Source organism: Paramormyrops kingsleyae, chromosome 25 (genome assembly GCF_048594095.1).
Source record: "Paramormyrops kingsleyae isolate MSU_618 chromosome 25, PKINGS_0.4, whole genome shotgun sequence".
NCBI lineage: Eukaryota > Metazoa > Chordata > Actinopteri > Osteoglossiformes > Mormyridae > Paramormyrops > Paramormyrops kingsleyae.
This window is the reverse complement of record NC_132821.1, coordinates 16,647,090-16,665,635: the sequence shown is the minus strand read 5'-3', so window position 1 is coordinate 16,665,635 and position 18,546 is coordinate 16,647,090.

Sequence of the window (18,546 nt, the reverse complement as noted above, 5' to 3'; positions counted from 1 at the left end):
TTCTGAGTTCATTTCATGAAACCTGCGCTTCCCCTATAAGAGTTCAACCTACCATTATAGGAAAACGTGTTTTCGTGAAGAAATCATGACAAACTAACACAAAATGAAGATTTCATTATAACTTGACATTCTGAGTTCATTTCATGAAACCTGCGCTTCCCCTATAAGAGTTCAACCTACCATTATAGGAAAACGTGTTTTCGTGAAGAAATCATGACAAACTAACACAAAATGAAGTTTTCATTATAACTTGACATTCTGAGTTCATTTCATGAAACCTGCGCTTCACCTATAAGAGTTCAACCTACCATTATAGGAAAACGTGTTTTCGTGAAGAAATCATGACAAACTAACACAAAATGAAGATTTCATTATAACTTGACATTCTGAGTTCATTTCATGAAACCTGCGCTTCCCCTATAAGAGTTCAACCTACCATTATAGGAAAACGTGTTTTCGTGAAGAAATCATGACAAACTAACACAAAATGAAGTTTTCATTATAACTTGACATTCTGAGTTCATTTCATGAAACCTGCGCTTCACCTATAAGAGTTCAACCTACCATTATAGGAAAACGTGTTTTCGTGAAGAAATCATGACAAACTAACACAAAATGAAGATTTCATTATAACTTGACATTCTGAGTTCATTTCATGAAACCTGCGCTTCCCCTATAAGAGTTCGACGTAACTTGACAGGAAAACGTGTTTTCGTGAAGAAATCATGACAAACTAACACAAAATGAAGTTTTCATTATAACTTGACATTCTGAGTTCATTTCATGAAACCTGCGCTTCCCCTATAAGAGTTCGACGTAACTTTATATGAAAACGTGTTTTCGTGAAGAAATCATGACTAACACAAAATGAAGATTTCATTATAACTTGACATTCTGAGTTCATTTCATGAAACCTGCGCTTCCCCTATAAGAGTTCAACCTACCATTATAGGAAAACGTGTTTTCGTGAAGAAATCATGACAAACTAACACAAAATGAAGATTTCATTATAACTTGACATTCTGAGTTCATTTCATGAAACCTGCGCTTCCCCTATAAGAGTTCGACGTAACTTGATAGGAAAACGTGTTTTCGTGAAGAAATCATGACAAACTAACACAAAATGAAGATTTCATTATAACTTGACATTCTGAGTTCATTTCATGAAACCTGCGCTTCCCCTATAAGAGTTCAACCTACCATTATAGGAAAACGTGTTTTCTTGAAGAAATCATGACAAACTAACACAAAATGAAGATTTCATTATAACTTGACATTCTGAGTTCATTTCATGAAACCTGCGCTTCCCCTATAAGAGTTCGACGTAACTTTATAGGAAAACGTGTTTTCGTGAAGAAATCATGACTAACACAAAATGAAGATTTCATTATAACTTGACATTCTGAGTTCATTTCATGAAACCTGCGCTTCCCCTATAAGAGTTCAACCTACCATTATAGGAAAACGTGTTTTCGTGAAGAAATCATGACAAACTAACACAAAATGAAGATTTCATTATAACTTGACATTCTGAGTTCATTTCATGAAACCTGCGCTTCCCCTATAAGAGTTCGACGTAACTTGATAGGAAAACGTGTTTTCGTGAAGAAATCATGACAAACTAACACAAAATGAAGATTTCATTATAACTTGACATTCTGAGTTCATTTCATGAAACCTGCGCTTCCCCTATAAGAGTTCAACCTACCATTATAGGAAAACGTGTTTTCGTGAAGAAATCATGACAAACTAACACAAAATGAAGATTTCATTATTACTTGACATTCTGAGTTCATTTCATGAAACCTGCGCTTCCCCTATAAGAGTTCGACGTAACTTTATATGAAAACGTGTTTTCGTGAAGAAATCATGACTAACACAAAATGAAGATTTCATTATAACTTGACATTCTGAGTTCATTTCATGAAACCTGCGCTTCCCCTATAAGAGTTCAACCTACCATTATAGGAAAACGTGTTTTCGTGAAGAAATCATGACAAACTAACACAAAATGAAGATTTCATTATAACTTGACATTCTGAGTTCATTTCATGAAACCTGCGCTTCCCCTATAAGAGTTCGACGTAACTTGATAGGAAAACGTGTTTTCGTGAAGAAATCATGACTAACACAAAATGAAGATTTCATTATAACTTGACATTCTGAGTTCATTTCATGAAACCTGCGCTTCCCCTATAAGAGTTCAACCTACCATTATAGGAAAACGTGTTTTCGTGAAGAAATCATGACAAACTAACACAAAATGAAGATTTCATTATAACTTGACATTCTGAGTTCATTTCATGAAACCTGCGCTTCCCCTATAAGAGTTCGACGTAACTTGATAGGAAAACGTGTTTTCGTGAAGAAATCATGACAAACTAACACAAAATGAAGATTTCATTATAACTTGACATTCTGAGTTCATTTCATGAAACCTGCGCTTCCCCTATAAGAGTTCAACCTACCATTATAGGAAAACGTGTTTTCGTGAAGAAATCATGACAAACTAACACAAAATGAAGTTTTCATTATAACTTGACATTCTGAGTTCATTTCATGAAACCTGCGCTTCACCTATAAGAGTTCAACCTACCATTATAGGAAAACGTGTTTTCGTGAAGAAATCATGACAAACTAACACAAAATGAAGATTTCATTATAACTTGACATTCTGAGTTCATTTCATGAAACCTGCGCTTCCCCTATAAGAGTTCAACCTACCATTATAGGAAAACGTGTTTTCGTGAAGAAATCATGACAAACTAACACAAAATGAAGTTTTCATTATAACTTGACATTCTGAGTTCATTTCATGAAACCTGCGCTTCACCTATAAGAGTTCAACCTACCATTATAGGAAAACGTGTTTTCGTGAAGAAATCATGACAAACTAACACAAAATGAAGATTTCATTATAACTTGACATTCTGAGTTCATTTCATGAAACCTGCGCTTCCCCTATAAGAGTTCAACCTACCATTATAGGAAAACGTGTTTTCGTGAAGAAATCATGACAAACTAACACAAAATGAAGTTTTCATTATAACTTGACATTCTGAGTTCATTTCATGAAACCTGCGCTTCCCCTATAAGAGTTCGACGTAACTTGATAGGAAAACGTGTTTTCGTGAAGAAATCATGACAAACTAACACAAAATGAAGTTTTCATTATAACTTGTCATTCTGAGTTCATTTCATGAAACCTGCGCTTCCCCTATAAAAGTTCAACCTACCATTATAGGAAAACGTGTTTTCGTGAAGAAATCATGACAAACTAACACAAAATGAAGTTTTCATTATAACTTGACATTCTGAGTTCATTTCATGAAACCTGCGCTTCCCCTATAAGAGTTCGACGTAACTTTATAGGAAAACGTGTTTTCGTGAAGAAATCATGACTAACACAAAATGAAGATTTCATTATAACTTGACATTCTGAGTTCATTTCATGAAACCTGCGCTTCCCCTATAAGAGTTCAACCTACCATTATAGGAAAACGTGTTTTCGTGAAGAAATCATGACAAACTAACACAAAATGAAGATTTCATTATAACTTGACATTCTGAGTTCATTTCATGAAACCTGCGCTTCCCCTATAAGAGTTCGACGTAACTTGATAGGAAAACGTGTTTTCGTGAAGAAATCATGACAAACTAACACAAAATGAAGTTTTCATTATAACTTGTCATTCTGAGTTCATTTCATGAAACCTGCGCTTCCCCTATAAAAGTTCAACCTACCATTATAGGAAAACGTGTTTTCGTGAAGAAATCATGACAAACTAACACAAAATGAAGTTTTCATTATAACTTGACATTCTGAGTTCATTTCATGAAACCTGCGCTTCCCCTATAAGAGTTCGACGTAACTTTATAGGAAAACGTGTTTTCGTGAAGAAATCATGACTAACACAAAATGAAGATTTCATTATAACTTGACATTCTGAGTTCATTTCATGAAACCTGCGCTTCCCCTATAAGAGTTCAACCTACCATTATAGGAAAACGTGTTTTCGTGAAGAAATCATGACAAACTAACACAAAATGAAGTTTTCATTATAACTTGACATTCTGAGTTCATTTCATGAAACCTGCGCTTCACCTATAAGAGTTCAACCTACCATTATAGGAAAACGTGTTTTCGTGAAGAAATCATGACAAACTAACACAAAATGAAGATTTCATTATAACTTGACATTCTGAGTTCATTTCATGAAACCTGCGCTTCCCCTATAAGAGTTCAACCTACCATTATAGGAAAACGTGTTTTCGTGAAGAAATCATGACAAACTAACACAAAATGAAGTTTTCATTATAACTTGACATTCTGAGTTCATTTCATGAAACCTGCGCTTCCCCTATAAGAGTTCGACGTAACTTGATAGGAAAACGTGTTTTCGTGAAGAAATCATGACAAACTAACACAAAATGAAGTTTTCATTATAACTTGTCATTCTGAGTTCATTTCATGAAACCTACGCTTCCCCTATAAAAGTTCAACCTACCATTATAGGAAAACGTGTTTTCGTGAAGAAATCATGACAAACTAACACAAAATGAAGTTTTCATTATAACTTGACATTCTGAGTTCATTTCATGAAACCTGCGCTTCCCCTATAAGAGTTCGACGTAACTTTATAGGAAAACGTGTTTTCGTGAAGAAATCATGACTAACACAAAATGAAGATTTCATTATAACTTGACATTCTGAGTTCATTTCATGAAACCTGCGCTTCCCCTATAAGAGTTCAACCTACCATTATAGGAAAACGTGTTTTCGTGAAGAAATCATGACAAACTAACACAAAATGAAGATTTCATTATAACTTGACATTCTGAGTTCATTTCATGAAACCTGCGCTTCCCCTATAAGAGTTCGACGTAACTTGATAGGAAAACGTGTTTTCGTGAAGAAATCATGACAAACTAACACAAAATGAAGTTTTCATTATAACTTGTCATTCTGAGTTCATTTCATGAAACCTGCGCTTCCCCTATAAAAGTTCAACCTACCATTATAGGAAAACGTGTTTTCGTGAAGAAATCATGACAAACTAACACAAAATGAAGTTTTCATTATAACTTGACATTCTGAGTTCATTTCATGAAACCTGCGCTTCCCCTATAAGAGTTCGACGTAACTTTATAGGAAAACGTGTTTTCGTGAAGAAATCATGACTAACACAAAATGAAGATTTCATTATAACTTGACATTCTGAGTTCATTTCATGAAACCTGCGCTTCCCCTATAAGAGTTCAACCTACCATTATAGGAAAACGTGTTTTCGTGAAGAAATCATGACAAACTAACACAAAATGAAGATTTCATTATAACTTGACATTCTGAGTTCATTTCATGAAACCTGCGCTTCCCCTATAAGAGTTCGACGTAACTTGATAGGAAAACGTGTTTTCGTGAAGAAATCATGACAAACTAACACAAAATGAAGTTTTCATTATAACTTGACATTCTGAGTTCATTTCATGAAACCTGCGCTTCCCCTATAAGAGTTCAACCTACCATTATAGTAAAACGTGTTTTCGTGAAGAAATCATGACAAACTAACACAAAATGAAGATTTCATAATAACTTGACATTCTGAGTTCATTTCATGAAACCTGCGCTTCCCCTATAAGAGTTCAACCTACCATTATAGGAAAACGTGTTTTCGTGAAGAAATCATGACAAACTAACACAAAATGAAGATTTCATTATAACTTGACATTCTGAGTTCATTTCATGAAACCTGCGCTTCCCCTATAAGAGTTCGACGTAACTTGACAGGAAAACGTGTTTTCGTGAAGAAATCATGACAAACTAACACAAAATGAAGTTTTCATTATAACTTGACATTCTGAGTTCATTTCATGAAACCTGCGCTTCCCCTATAAGAGTTCGACGTAACTTGATAGGAAAACGTGTTTTCGTGAAGAAATCATGACAAACTAACACAAAATGAAGTTTTCATTATAACTTGACATTCTGAGTTCATTTCATGAAACCTGCGCTTCCCCTATAAGAGTTCAACCTACCATTATAGGAAAACGTGTTTTCGTGAAGAAATCATGACAAACTAACACAAAATGAAGTTTTCATTATAACTTGACATTCTGAGTTCATTTCATGAAACCTGCGCTTCCCCTATAAGAGTTCGACGTAACTTTATAGGAAAACGTGTTTTCGTGAAGAAATCATGACTAACACAAAATGAAGATTTCATTATAACTTGACATTCTGAGTTCATTTCATGAAACCTGCGCTTCCCCTATAAGAGTTCAACCTACCATTATAGGAAAACGTGTTTTCGTGAAGAAATCATGACAAACTAACACAAAATGAAGTTTTCATTATAACTTGACATTCTGAGTTCATTTCATGAAACCTGCGCTTCACCTATAAGAGTTCAACCTACCATTATAGGAAAACGTGTTTTCGTGAAGAAATCATGACAAACTAACACAAAATGAAGATTTCATTATAACTTGACATTCTGAGTTCATTTCATGAAACCTGCGCTTCCCCTATAAGAGTTCAACCTACCATTATAGGAAAACGTGTTTTCGTGAAGAAATCATGACAAACTAACACAAAATGAAGTTTTCATTATAACTTGACATTCTGAGTTCATTTCATGAAACCTGCGCTTCCCCTATAAGAGTTCGACGTAACTTGATAGGAAAACGTGTTTTCGTGAAGAAATCATGACAAACTAACACAAAATGAAGTTTTCATTATAACTTGTCATTCTGAGTTCATTTCATGAAACCTACGCTTCCCCTATAAAAGTTCAACCTACCATTATAGGAAAACGTGTTTTCGTGAAGAAATCATGACAAACTAACACAAAATGAAGTTTTCATTATAACTTGACATTCTGAGTTCATTTCATGAAACCTGCGCTTCCCCTATAAGAGTTCGACGTAACTTTATAGGAAAACGTGTTTTCGTGAAGAAATCATGACTAACACAAAATGAAGATTTCATTATAACTTGACATTCTGAGTTCATTTCATGAAACCTGCGCTTCCCCTATAAGAGTTCAACCTACCATTATAGGAAAACGTGTTTTCGTGAAGAAATCATGACAAACTAACACAAAATGAAGATTTCATTATAACTTGACATTCTGAGTTCATTTCATGAAACCTGCGCTTCCCCTATAAGAGTTCGACGTAACTTGATAGGAAAACGTGTTTTCGTGAAGAAATCATGACAAACTAACACAAAATGAAGTTTTCATTATAACTTGTCATTCTGAGTTCATTTCATGAAACCTGCGCTTCCCCTATAAAAGTTCAACCTACCATTATAGGAAAACGTGTTTTCGTGAAGAAATCATGACAAACTAACACAAAATGAAGTTTTCATTATAACTTGACATTCTGAGTTCATTTCATGAAACCTGCGCTTCCCCTATAAGAGTTCGACGTAACTTTATAGGAAAACGTGTTTTCGTGAAGAAATCATGACTAACACAAAATGAAGATTTCATTATAACTTGACATTCTGAGTTCATTTCATGAAACCTGCGCTTCCCCTATAAGAGTTCAACCTACCATTATAGGAAAACGTGTTTTCGTGAAGAAATCATGACAAACTAACACAAAATGAAGATTTCATTATAACTTGACATTCTGAGTTCATTTCATGAAACCTGCGCTTCCCCTATAAGAGTTCGACGTAACTTGATAGGAAAACGTGTTTTCGTGAAGAAATCATGACAAACTAACACAAAATGAAGTTTTCATTATAACTTGACATTCTGAGTTCATTTCATGAAACCTGCGCTTCCCCTATAAGAGTTCAACCTACCATTATAGTAAAACGTGTTTTCGTGAAGAAATCATGACAAACTAACACAAAATGAAGATTTCATAATAACTTGACATTCTGAGTTCATTTCATGAAACCTGCGCTTCCCCTATAAGAGTTCAACCTACCATTATAGGAAAACGTGTTTTCGTGAAGAAATCATGACAAACTAACACAAAATGAAGATTTCATTATAACTTGACATTCTGAGTTCATTTCATGAAACCTGCGCTTCCCCTATAAGAGTTCGACGTAACTTGACAGGAAAACGTGTTTTCGTGAAGAAATCATGACAAACTAACACAAAATGAAGTTTTCATTATAACTTGACATTCTGAGTTCATTTCATGAAACCTGCGCTTCCCCTATAAGAGTTCGACGTAACTTGATAGGAAAACGTGTTTTCGTGAAGAAATCATGACAAACTAACACAAAATGAAGTTTTCATTATAACTTGACATTCTGAGTTCATTTCATGAAACCTGCGCTTCCCCTATAAGAGTTCAACCTACCATTATAGGAAAACGTGTTTTCGTGAAGAAATCATGACAAACTAACACAAAATGAAGATTTCATTATAACTTGACATTCTGAGTTCATTTCATGAAACCTGCGCTTCCCCTATAAGAGTTCGACGTAACTTGATAGGAAAACGTGTTTTCGTGAAGAAATCATGACACACTAACACAAAATGAAGTTTTCATTATAACTTGACATTCTGAGTTCATTTCATGAAACCTGCGCTTCCCCTATAAGAGTTCAACCTACCATTATAGGAAAACGTGTTTTCGTGAAGAAATCATGACAAACTAACACAAAATGAAGATTTCATAATAACTTGACATTCTGAGTTCATTTCATGAAACCTGCGCTTCCCCTATAAGAGTTCAACCTACCATTATAGGAAAACGTGTTTTCGTGAAGAAATCATGACAAACTAACACAAAATGAAGATTTCATTATAACTTGACATTCTGAGTTCATTTCATGAAACCTGCGCTTCCCTTATAAGAGTTCAACCTACCATTATAGGAAAACGTGTTTTCGTGAAGAAATCATGACAAACTAACACAAAATGAAGTTTTCATTATAACTTGACATTCTGAGTTCATTTCATGAAACCTGCGCTTCCCCTATAAGAGTTCGACGTAACTTGACAGGATAACGTGTTTTCGTGAAGAAATCATGACAAACTAACACAAAATGAAGTTTTCATTATAACTTGACATTCTGAGTTCATTTCATGAAACCTGCGCTTCCCCTATAAGAGTTCGACGTAACTTTATAGGAATACGTGTTTTCGTGAAGAAATCATGACAAACTAACACAAAATGAAGATTTCATTATAACTTGACATTCTGAGTTCATTTCATGAAACCTGCGCTTCCCCTATAAGAGTTCAACCTACCATTATAGGAAAACGTGTTTGCGTGAAGAAATCATGACAAACTTACACAAAATCAAGTTTTCATTATAACTTGACATTCTGAGTTCATTTCATGAAACCTGCGCTTCCCCTATAAGAGTTCAACCTACCATTATAGGAAAACGTGTTTGCGTGAAGAAATCATGACAAACTAACACAAAATGAAGTTTTCATTATAACTTGACATTCTGAGTTCATTTCATGAAACCTGCGCTTCCCCTATAAGAGTTCGACGTAACTTTATAGGAAAACGTGTTTTCGTGAAGAAATCATGACTAACACAAAATGAAGATTTCATTATAACTTGACATTCTGAGTTCATTTCATGAAACCTGCGCTTCCTCTATAAGAGTTCAACCTACCATTATAGGAAAACGTGTTTTCGTGAAGAAATCATGACAAACTAACACAAAATGAAGATTTCATTATAACTTGACATTCTGAGTTCATTTCATGAAACCTGCGCTTCCCCTATAAGAGTTCGACGTAACTTGATAGGAAAACGTGTTTTCGTGAAGAAATCATGACAAACTAACACAAAATGAAGTTTTCATTATAACTTGACATTCTGAGTTCATTTCATGAAACCTGCGCTTCCCCTATAAGAGTTCAACCTACCATTATAGTAAAACGTGTTTTCGTGAAGAAATCATGACAAACTAACACAAAATGAAGATTTCATAATAACTTGACATTCTGAGTTCATTTCATGAAACCTGCGCTTCCCCTATAAGAGTTCAACCTACCATTATAGGAAAACGTGTTTTCGTGAAGAAATCATGACAAACTAACACAAAATGAAGATTTCATAATAACTTGACATTCTGAGTTCATTTCATGAAACCTGCGCTTCCCCTATAAGAGTTCAACCTACCATTATAGGAAAACGTGTTTTCGTGAAGAAATCATGACAAACTAACACAAAATGAAGATTTCATTATAACTTGACATTCTGAGTTCATTTCATGAAACCTGCGCTTCCCCTATAAGAGTTCGACGTAACTTGACAGGAAAACGTGTTTTCGTGAAGAAATCATGACAAACTAACACAAAATGAAGTTTTCATTATAACTTGACATTCTGAGTTCATTTCATGAAACCTGCGCTTCCCCTATAAGAGTTCGACATAACTTGATAGGAAAACGTGTTTTCGTGAAGGAATCATGACAAACTAACACAAAATGAAGTTTTCATTATAACTTGACATTCTGAGTTCATTTCATGAAACCTGCGCTTCCCCTATAAGAGTTCAACCTACCATTATAGGAAAACGTGTTTTCGTGAAGAAATCATGACAAACTAACACAAAATGAAGATTTCATAATAACTTGACATTCTGAGTTCATTTCATGAAACCTGCGCTTCCCCTATAAGAGTTCGACGTAACTTGACAGGAAAACGTGTTTTCGTGAAGAAATCATGACAAACTAACACAAAATGAAGTTTTCATTATAACTTGACATTCTGAGTTCATTTCATGAAACCTGCGCTTCCCCTATAAGAGTTCAACCTACCATTATAGGAAAACGTGTTTTCGTGAAGAAATCATGACAAACTAACACAAAATGAAGATTTCATAATAACTTGACATTCTGAGTTCATTTCATGAAACCTGCACTTCCCCTATAAGAGTTCAACCTACCATTATAGGAAAACGTGTTTTCGTGAAGAAATCATGACAAACTAACACAAAATGAAGTTTTCATTATAACTTGACATTCTGAGTTCATTTCATGAAACCTGCGCTTCCCCTATAAGAGTTCGACGTAACTTGACAGGATAACGTGTTTTCGTGAAGAAATCATGACAAACTAACACAAAATGAAGTTTTCATTATAACTTGACATTCTGAGTTCATTTCATGAAACCTGCGCTTCCCCTATAAGAGTTCGACGTAACTTTATAGGAATACGTGTTTTCGTGAAGAAATCATGACAAACTAACACAAAATGAAGATTTCATTATAACTTGACATTCTGAGTTCATTTCATGAAACCTGCGCTTCCCCTATAAGAGTTCAACCTACCATTATAGGAAAACGTGTTTGCGTGAAGAAATCATGACAAACTTACACAAAATCAAGTTTTCATTATAACTTGACATTCTGAGTTCATTTCATGAAACCTGCGCTTCCCCTATAAGAGTTCAACCTACCATTATAGGAAAACGTGTTTGCGTGAAGAAATCATGACAAACTTACACAAAATCAAGTTTTCATTATAACTTGACATTCTGAGTTCATTTCATGAAACCTGCGCTTCCCCTATAAGAGTTCAACCTACCATTATAGGAAAATGTGTTTTCGTGAAGAAATCATGACAAACTAACACAAAATGAAGATTTCATTATAACTTGACATTCTGAGTTCATTTCATGAAACCTGCGCTTCCCCTATAAGAGTTCGACGTAACTTGATAGGAAAACGTGTTTTCGTGAAGAAATCATGACAAACTAACACAAAATGAAGTTTTCATTATAACTTGACATTCTGAGTTCATTTCATGAAACCTGCGCTTCCCCTATAAGAGTTCAACCTACCATTATAGGAAAACGTGTTTTCGTGAAGAAATCATGACAAACTAACACAAAATGAAGATTTCATTATAACTTGACATTCTGAGTTCATTTCATGAAACCTGCGCTTCCCCTATAAGCGTTCGACGTAACTTGATAGGAAACGTGTTTTCGTGAAGAAATCATGACAAACTAACACAAAATGAAGTTTTCATTATAACTTGACATTCTGAGTTCATTTCATTAAACCTGCGCTTCCCCTATAAAAGTTCAACCTACCATTATAGGAAAACGTGTTTTCGTGAAGAAATCATGACAAACTAACACAAAATGAAGATTTCATTATAACTTGACATTCTGAGTTCATTTCATGAAACCTGCGCTTCCCCTATAAGAGTTCGACGTAACTTGATAGGAAAACGTGTTTTCGTGAAGAAATCATGACAAACTAACACAAAATGAAGTTTTCATTATAACTTGACATTCTGAGTTCATTTCATGAAACCTGCGCTTCCCCTATAAGAGTTCGACGTAACTTGATAGGAAAACGTGTTTTCGTGAAGAAATCATGACAAACTAACACAAAATGAAGATTTCATTATAACTTGACATTCTGAGTTCATTTCATGAAACCTGCGCTTCCCCTATAAGAGTTCAACCTACCATTATAGGAAAACGTGTTTTCGTGAAGAAATCATGACAAACTAACACAAAATGAAGATTTCATTATAACTTGACATTCTGAGTTCATTTCATGAAACCTGCGCTTCCCCTATAAGAGTTCGACGTAACTTGATAGGAAAACGTGTTTTCGTGAAGAAATCATGACAAACTAACACAAAATGAAGATTTCATTATAACTTGACATTCTGAGTTCATTTCATGAAACCTGCGCTTCCCCTATAAGAGTTCGACGTAACTTGACAGGAAAACGTGTTTTCGTGAAGAAATCATGACAAACTAACACAAAATGAAGTTTTCATAATAACTTGACATTCTGAGTTCATTTCATGAAACCTGCGCTTCCCCTATAAGAGTTCGACGTAACTTGATAGGAAAACGTGTTTTCGTGAAGAAATCATGACAAACTAACACAAAATGAAGTTTTCATTATAACTTGACATTCTGAGTTCATTTCATGAAACCTGCGCTTCCCCTATAAGAGTTCGACGTAACTTGATAGGAAAACGTGTTTTCGTGAAGAAATCATGACAAACTAACACAAAATGAAGTTTTCATTATAACTTGACATTCTGAGTTCATTTCATGAAACCTGCGCTTCCCCTATAAGAGTTCGACGTAACTTGATAGGAAAACGTGTTTTCGTGAAGAAATCATGACAAACTAACACAAAATGAAGATTTCATTATAACTTGACATTCTGAGTTCATTTCATGAAACCTGCGCTTCCCCTATAAGAGTTCAACCTACCATTATAGGAAAACGTGTTTTCGTGAAGAAATCATGACAAACTAACACAAAATGAAGATTTCATAATAACTTGACATTCTGAGTTCATTTCATGAAACCTGCGTTTCCCTATAAGAGTTCGACGTAACTTGACAGGAAAACGTGTTTTCGTGAAGAAATCATGACAAACTAACACAAAATGAAGTTTTCATAATAACTTGACATTCTGAGTTCATTTCATGAAACCTGCGCTTCCCCTATAAGAGTTCGACGTAACTTTATAGGAAAACGTGTTTTCGTGAAGAAGTCATGACAAACTAACACAAAATGAAGATTTCATTATAACTTGACATTCTGAGTTCATTTCATGAAACCTGCGCTTCCCCTATAAGAGTTCAACCTACCATTATAGGAAAACGTGTTTTCGTGAAGAAATCATGACAAACTAACACAAAATGAAGATTTCATTATAACTTGACATTCTGAGTTCATTTCATGAAACCTGCGCTTCCCCTATAAGAGTTCGACGTAACTTGATAGGAAAACGTGTTTTCGTGAAGAAATCATGACAAACTAACACAAAATGAAGTTTTCATTATAACTTGACATTCTGAGTTCATTTCATGAAACCTGCGATTCCCCTATAAGAGTTCAACCTACCATTATAGGAAAACGTGTTTTCGTGAAGAAATCATGACAAACTAACACAAAATGAAGTTTTCATTATAACTTGACATTCTGAGTTCATTTCATGAAACCTGCGCTTCCCCTATAAGAGTTCGACGTAACTTTATAGGAAAACGTGTTTTCGTGAAGAAATCATGACAAACTAACACAAAATGAAGATTTCATTATAACTTGACATTCTGAGTTCATTTCATGAAACCTGCGCTTCCACTATAAGAGTTCGACGTAACTTGATAGGAAAACGTGTTTTCGTGAAGAAATCATGACAAACTAACACAAAATGAAGTTTTCATTATAACTTGACATTCTGAGTTCATTTCATGAAACCTGCGCTTCCCCTATAAGAGTTCAACCTACCATTATAGGAAAACGTGTTTTCGTGAAGAAATCATGACAAACTAACACAAAATGAAGTTTTCATTATAACTTGACATTCTGAGTTCATTTCATGAAACCTGCGCTTCCCCTATAAAAGTTCGACGTAACTTGATAGGAAAACGTGTTTTCGTGAAGAAATCATGACAAACTAACACAAAATGAAGATTTCATTATAACTTGACATTCTGAGTTCATTTCATGAAACCTGCGCTTCCCCTATAAGAGTTCGACGTAACTTGATAGGAAAACGTGTTTTCGTGAAGAAATCATGACAAACTAACACAAAATGAAGATTTCATTATAACTTGACATTCTGAGTTCATTTCATGAAACCTGCGCTTCCCCTATAAGAGTTCGACGTAACTTGATAGGAAAACGTGTTTTCGTGAAGAAATCATGACAAACTAACACAAAATGAAGTTTTCATTATAACTTGACATTCTGAGTTCATTTCATGAAACCTGCGCTTCCCCTATAAGAGTTCGACGTAACTTTATAGGAAAACGTGTTTTCGTGAAGAAATCATGACAAACTAACACAAAATGAAGATTTCATTATAACTTGACATTCTGAGTTCATTTCATGAAACCTGCGCTTCCCCTATAAGAGTTCAACCTACCATTATAGGAAAACGTGTTTTCGTGAAGAAATCATGACAAACTAACACAAAATGAAGTTTTCATTATAACTTGACATTCTGAGTTCATTTCATGAAACCTGCGCTTCCCCTATAAGAGTTCGACGTAACTTGATAGGAAAACGTGTTTTCGTGAAGAAATCATGACAAACTAACACAAAATGAAGTTTTCATTATAGCTTGACATTCTGAGTTCATTTCATGAAACCTGCGCTTCCCCTATAAGAGTTCAACCTACCATTATAGGAAAACGTGTTTTCGTGAAGAAATCATGACAAACTAACACAAAATGAAGATTTCATTATAACTTGACATTCTGAGTTCATTTCATGAAACCTGCGCTTCCCCTATAAGAGTTCGACGTAACTTGATAGGAAAACGTGTTTTCGTGAAGAAATCATGACAAACTAACACAAAATGAAGTTTTCATTATAACTTGACATTCTGAGTTCATTTCATGAAACCTGCGCTTCCCCTATAAGAGTTCGACGTAACTTGATAGGAAAACGTGTTTTCGTGAAGAAATCATGACAAACTAACACAAAATGAAGATTTCATTATAACTTGACATTCTGAGTTCATTTCATGAAACCTGCGCTTCCCCTATAAGAGTTCAACCTACCATTATAGGAAAACGTGTTTTCGTGAAGAAATCATGACAAACTAACACAAAATGAAGTTTTCATTATAACTTGACATTCTGAGTTCATTTCATGAAACCTGCGCTTCCCCTATAAGAGTTCGACGTAACTTGATAGGAAAACGTGTTTTCGTGAAGAAATCATGACAAACTAACACAAAATGAAGATTTCATTATAACTTGACATTCTGAGTTCATTTCATGAAACCTGCGCTTCCCCTATAAGAGTTCAACCTACCATTATAGGAAAACGTGTTTTCGTGAAGAAATCATGACAAACTAACACAAAATGAAGATTTCATTATAACTTTACATTCTGAGTTCATTTCATGAAACCTGCGCTTCCCCTATAAGAGTTCGACGTAACTTGATAGGAAAACGTGTTTTCGTGAAGAAATCATGACAAACTAACACAAAATGAAGTTTTCATTATAACTTGACATTCTGAGTTCATTTCATGAAACCTGCGCTTCCCCTATAAGAGTTCGACGTAACTTTATAGGAAAACGTGTTTTCGTGAAGAAATCATGACAAACTAACACAAAATGAAGATTTCATTATAACTTGACATTCTGAGTTCATTTCATGAAACCTGCGCTTCCCCTATAAGAGTTCAACCTACCATTATAGGAAAACGTGTTTTCGTGAAGAAATCATGACAAACTAACACAAAATGAAGTTTTCATTATAACTTGACATTCTGAGTTCATTTCATGAAACCTGCGCTTCCCCTATAAGAGTTCGACGTAACTTTATAGGAAAACGTGTTTTCGTGAAGAAATCATGACAAACTAACACAAAATGAAGATTTCATTATAACTTGACATTCTGAGATCATTTCATGAAACCTGCGCTTCCACTATAAGAGTTCGACGTAACTTGATAGGAAAACGTGTTTTCGTGAAGAAATCATGACAAACTAACACAAAATGAAGTTTTCATTATAACTTGACATTCTGAGTTCATTTCATGAAACCTGCGCTTCCCCTATAAGAGTTCAACCTACCATTATAGGAAAACGTGTTTTCGTGAAGAAATCATGACAAACTAACACAAAATGAAGTTTTCATTATAACTTGACATTCTGAGTTCATTTCATGAAACCTGCGCTTCCCCTATAAAAGTTCGACGTAACTTGATAGGAAAACGTGTTTTCGTGAAGAAATCATGACAAACTAACACAAAATGAAGATTTCATTATAACTTGACATTCTGAGTTCATTTCATGAAACCTGCGCTTCCCCTATAAGAGTTCGACGTAACTTGATAGGAAAACGTGTTTTCGTGAAGAAATCATGACAAACTAACACAAAATGAAGATTTCATTATAACTTGACATTCTGAGTTCATTTCATGAAACCTGCGCTTCCCCTATAAGAGTTCGACGTAACTTGATAGGAAAACGTGTTTTCGTGAAGAAATCATGACAAACTAACACAAAATGAAGTTTTCATTATAACTTGACATTCTGAGTTCATTTCATGAAACCTGCGCTTCCCCTATAAGAGTTCGACGTAACTTTATAGGAAAACGTGTTTTCGTGAAGAAATCATGACAAACTAACACAAAATGAAGATTTCATTATAACTTGACATTCTGAGTTCATTTCATGAAACCTGCGCTTCCCCTATAAGAGTTCGACGTAACTTGATAGGAAAACGTGTTTTCGTGAAGAAATCATGACAAACTAACACAAAATGAAGTTTTCATTATAACTTGACATTCTGAGTTCATTTCATGAAACCTGCGCTTCCCCTATAAGAGTTCGACGTAACTTGATAGGAAAACGTGTTTTCGTGAAGAAATCATGACAAACTAACACAAAATGAAGTTTTCATTATAGCTTGACATTCTGAGTTCATTTCATGAAACCTGCGCTTCCCCTATAAGAGTTCAACCTACCATTATAGGAAAACGTGTTTTCGTGAAGAAATCATGACAAACTAACACAAAATGAAGATTTCATTATAACTTTACATTCTGAGTTCATTTCATGAAACCTGCGCTTCCCCTATAAGAGTTCGACGTAACTTGATAGGAAAACGTGTTTTCGTGAAGAAATCATGACAAACTAACACAAAATGAAGTTTTCATTATAACTTGACATTCTGAGTTCATTTCATGAAACCTGCGCTTCCCCTATAAGAGTTCGACGTAACTTTATAGGAAAAGTGTTTTCGTGAAGAAATCATGACAAACTAACACAAAATGAAGATTTCATTATAACTTGACATTCTGAGTTCATTTCATGAAACCTGCGCTTCCCCTATAAGAGTTCAACCTACCATTATAGGAAAACGTGTTTTCGTGAAGAAATCATGACAAACTAACACAAAATGAAGTTTTCATTATAACTTGACATTCTGAGTTCATTTCATGAAACCTGCGCTTCCCCTATAAGAGTTCGACGTAACTTTATAGGAAAACGTGTTTTCGTGAAGAAATCATGACAAACTAACACAAAATGAAGATTTCATTATAACTTGACATTCTGAGTTCATTTCATGAAACCTGCGCTTCCCCTATAAGAGTTCAACCTACCATTATAGGAAAACGTGTTTTCGTGAAGAAATCATGACAAACTAACACAAAATGAAGATTTCATTATAACTTGACATTCTGAGTTCATTTCATGAAACCTGCGCTTCCCCTATAAAAGTTCGACGTAACTTTATAGGAAAACGTGTTTTCGTGAAGAAATCATGACAAACTAACACAAAATGAAGATTTCATTATAACTTTACATTCTGAGTTCATTTCATGAAACCTGCGCTTCCCCTATAAGAGTTCGACGTAACTTGATAGGAAAACGTGTTTTCGTGAAGAAATCATGACAAACTAACACAAAATGAAGTTTTCATTATAACTTGACATTCTGAGTTCATTTCATGAAACCTGCGCTTCCCCTATAAGAGTTCGACGTAACTTTATAGGAAAACGTGTTTTCGTGAAGAAATCATGACAAACTAACACAAAATGAAGATTTCATTATAACTTGACATTCTGAGTTCATTTCATGAAACCTGCGCTTCCCCTAT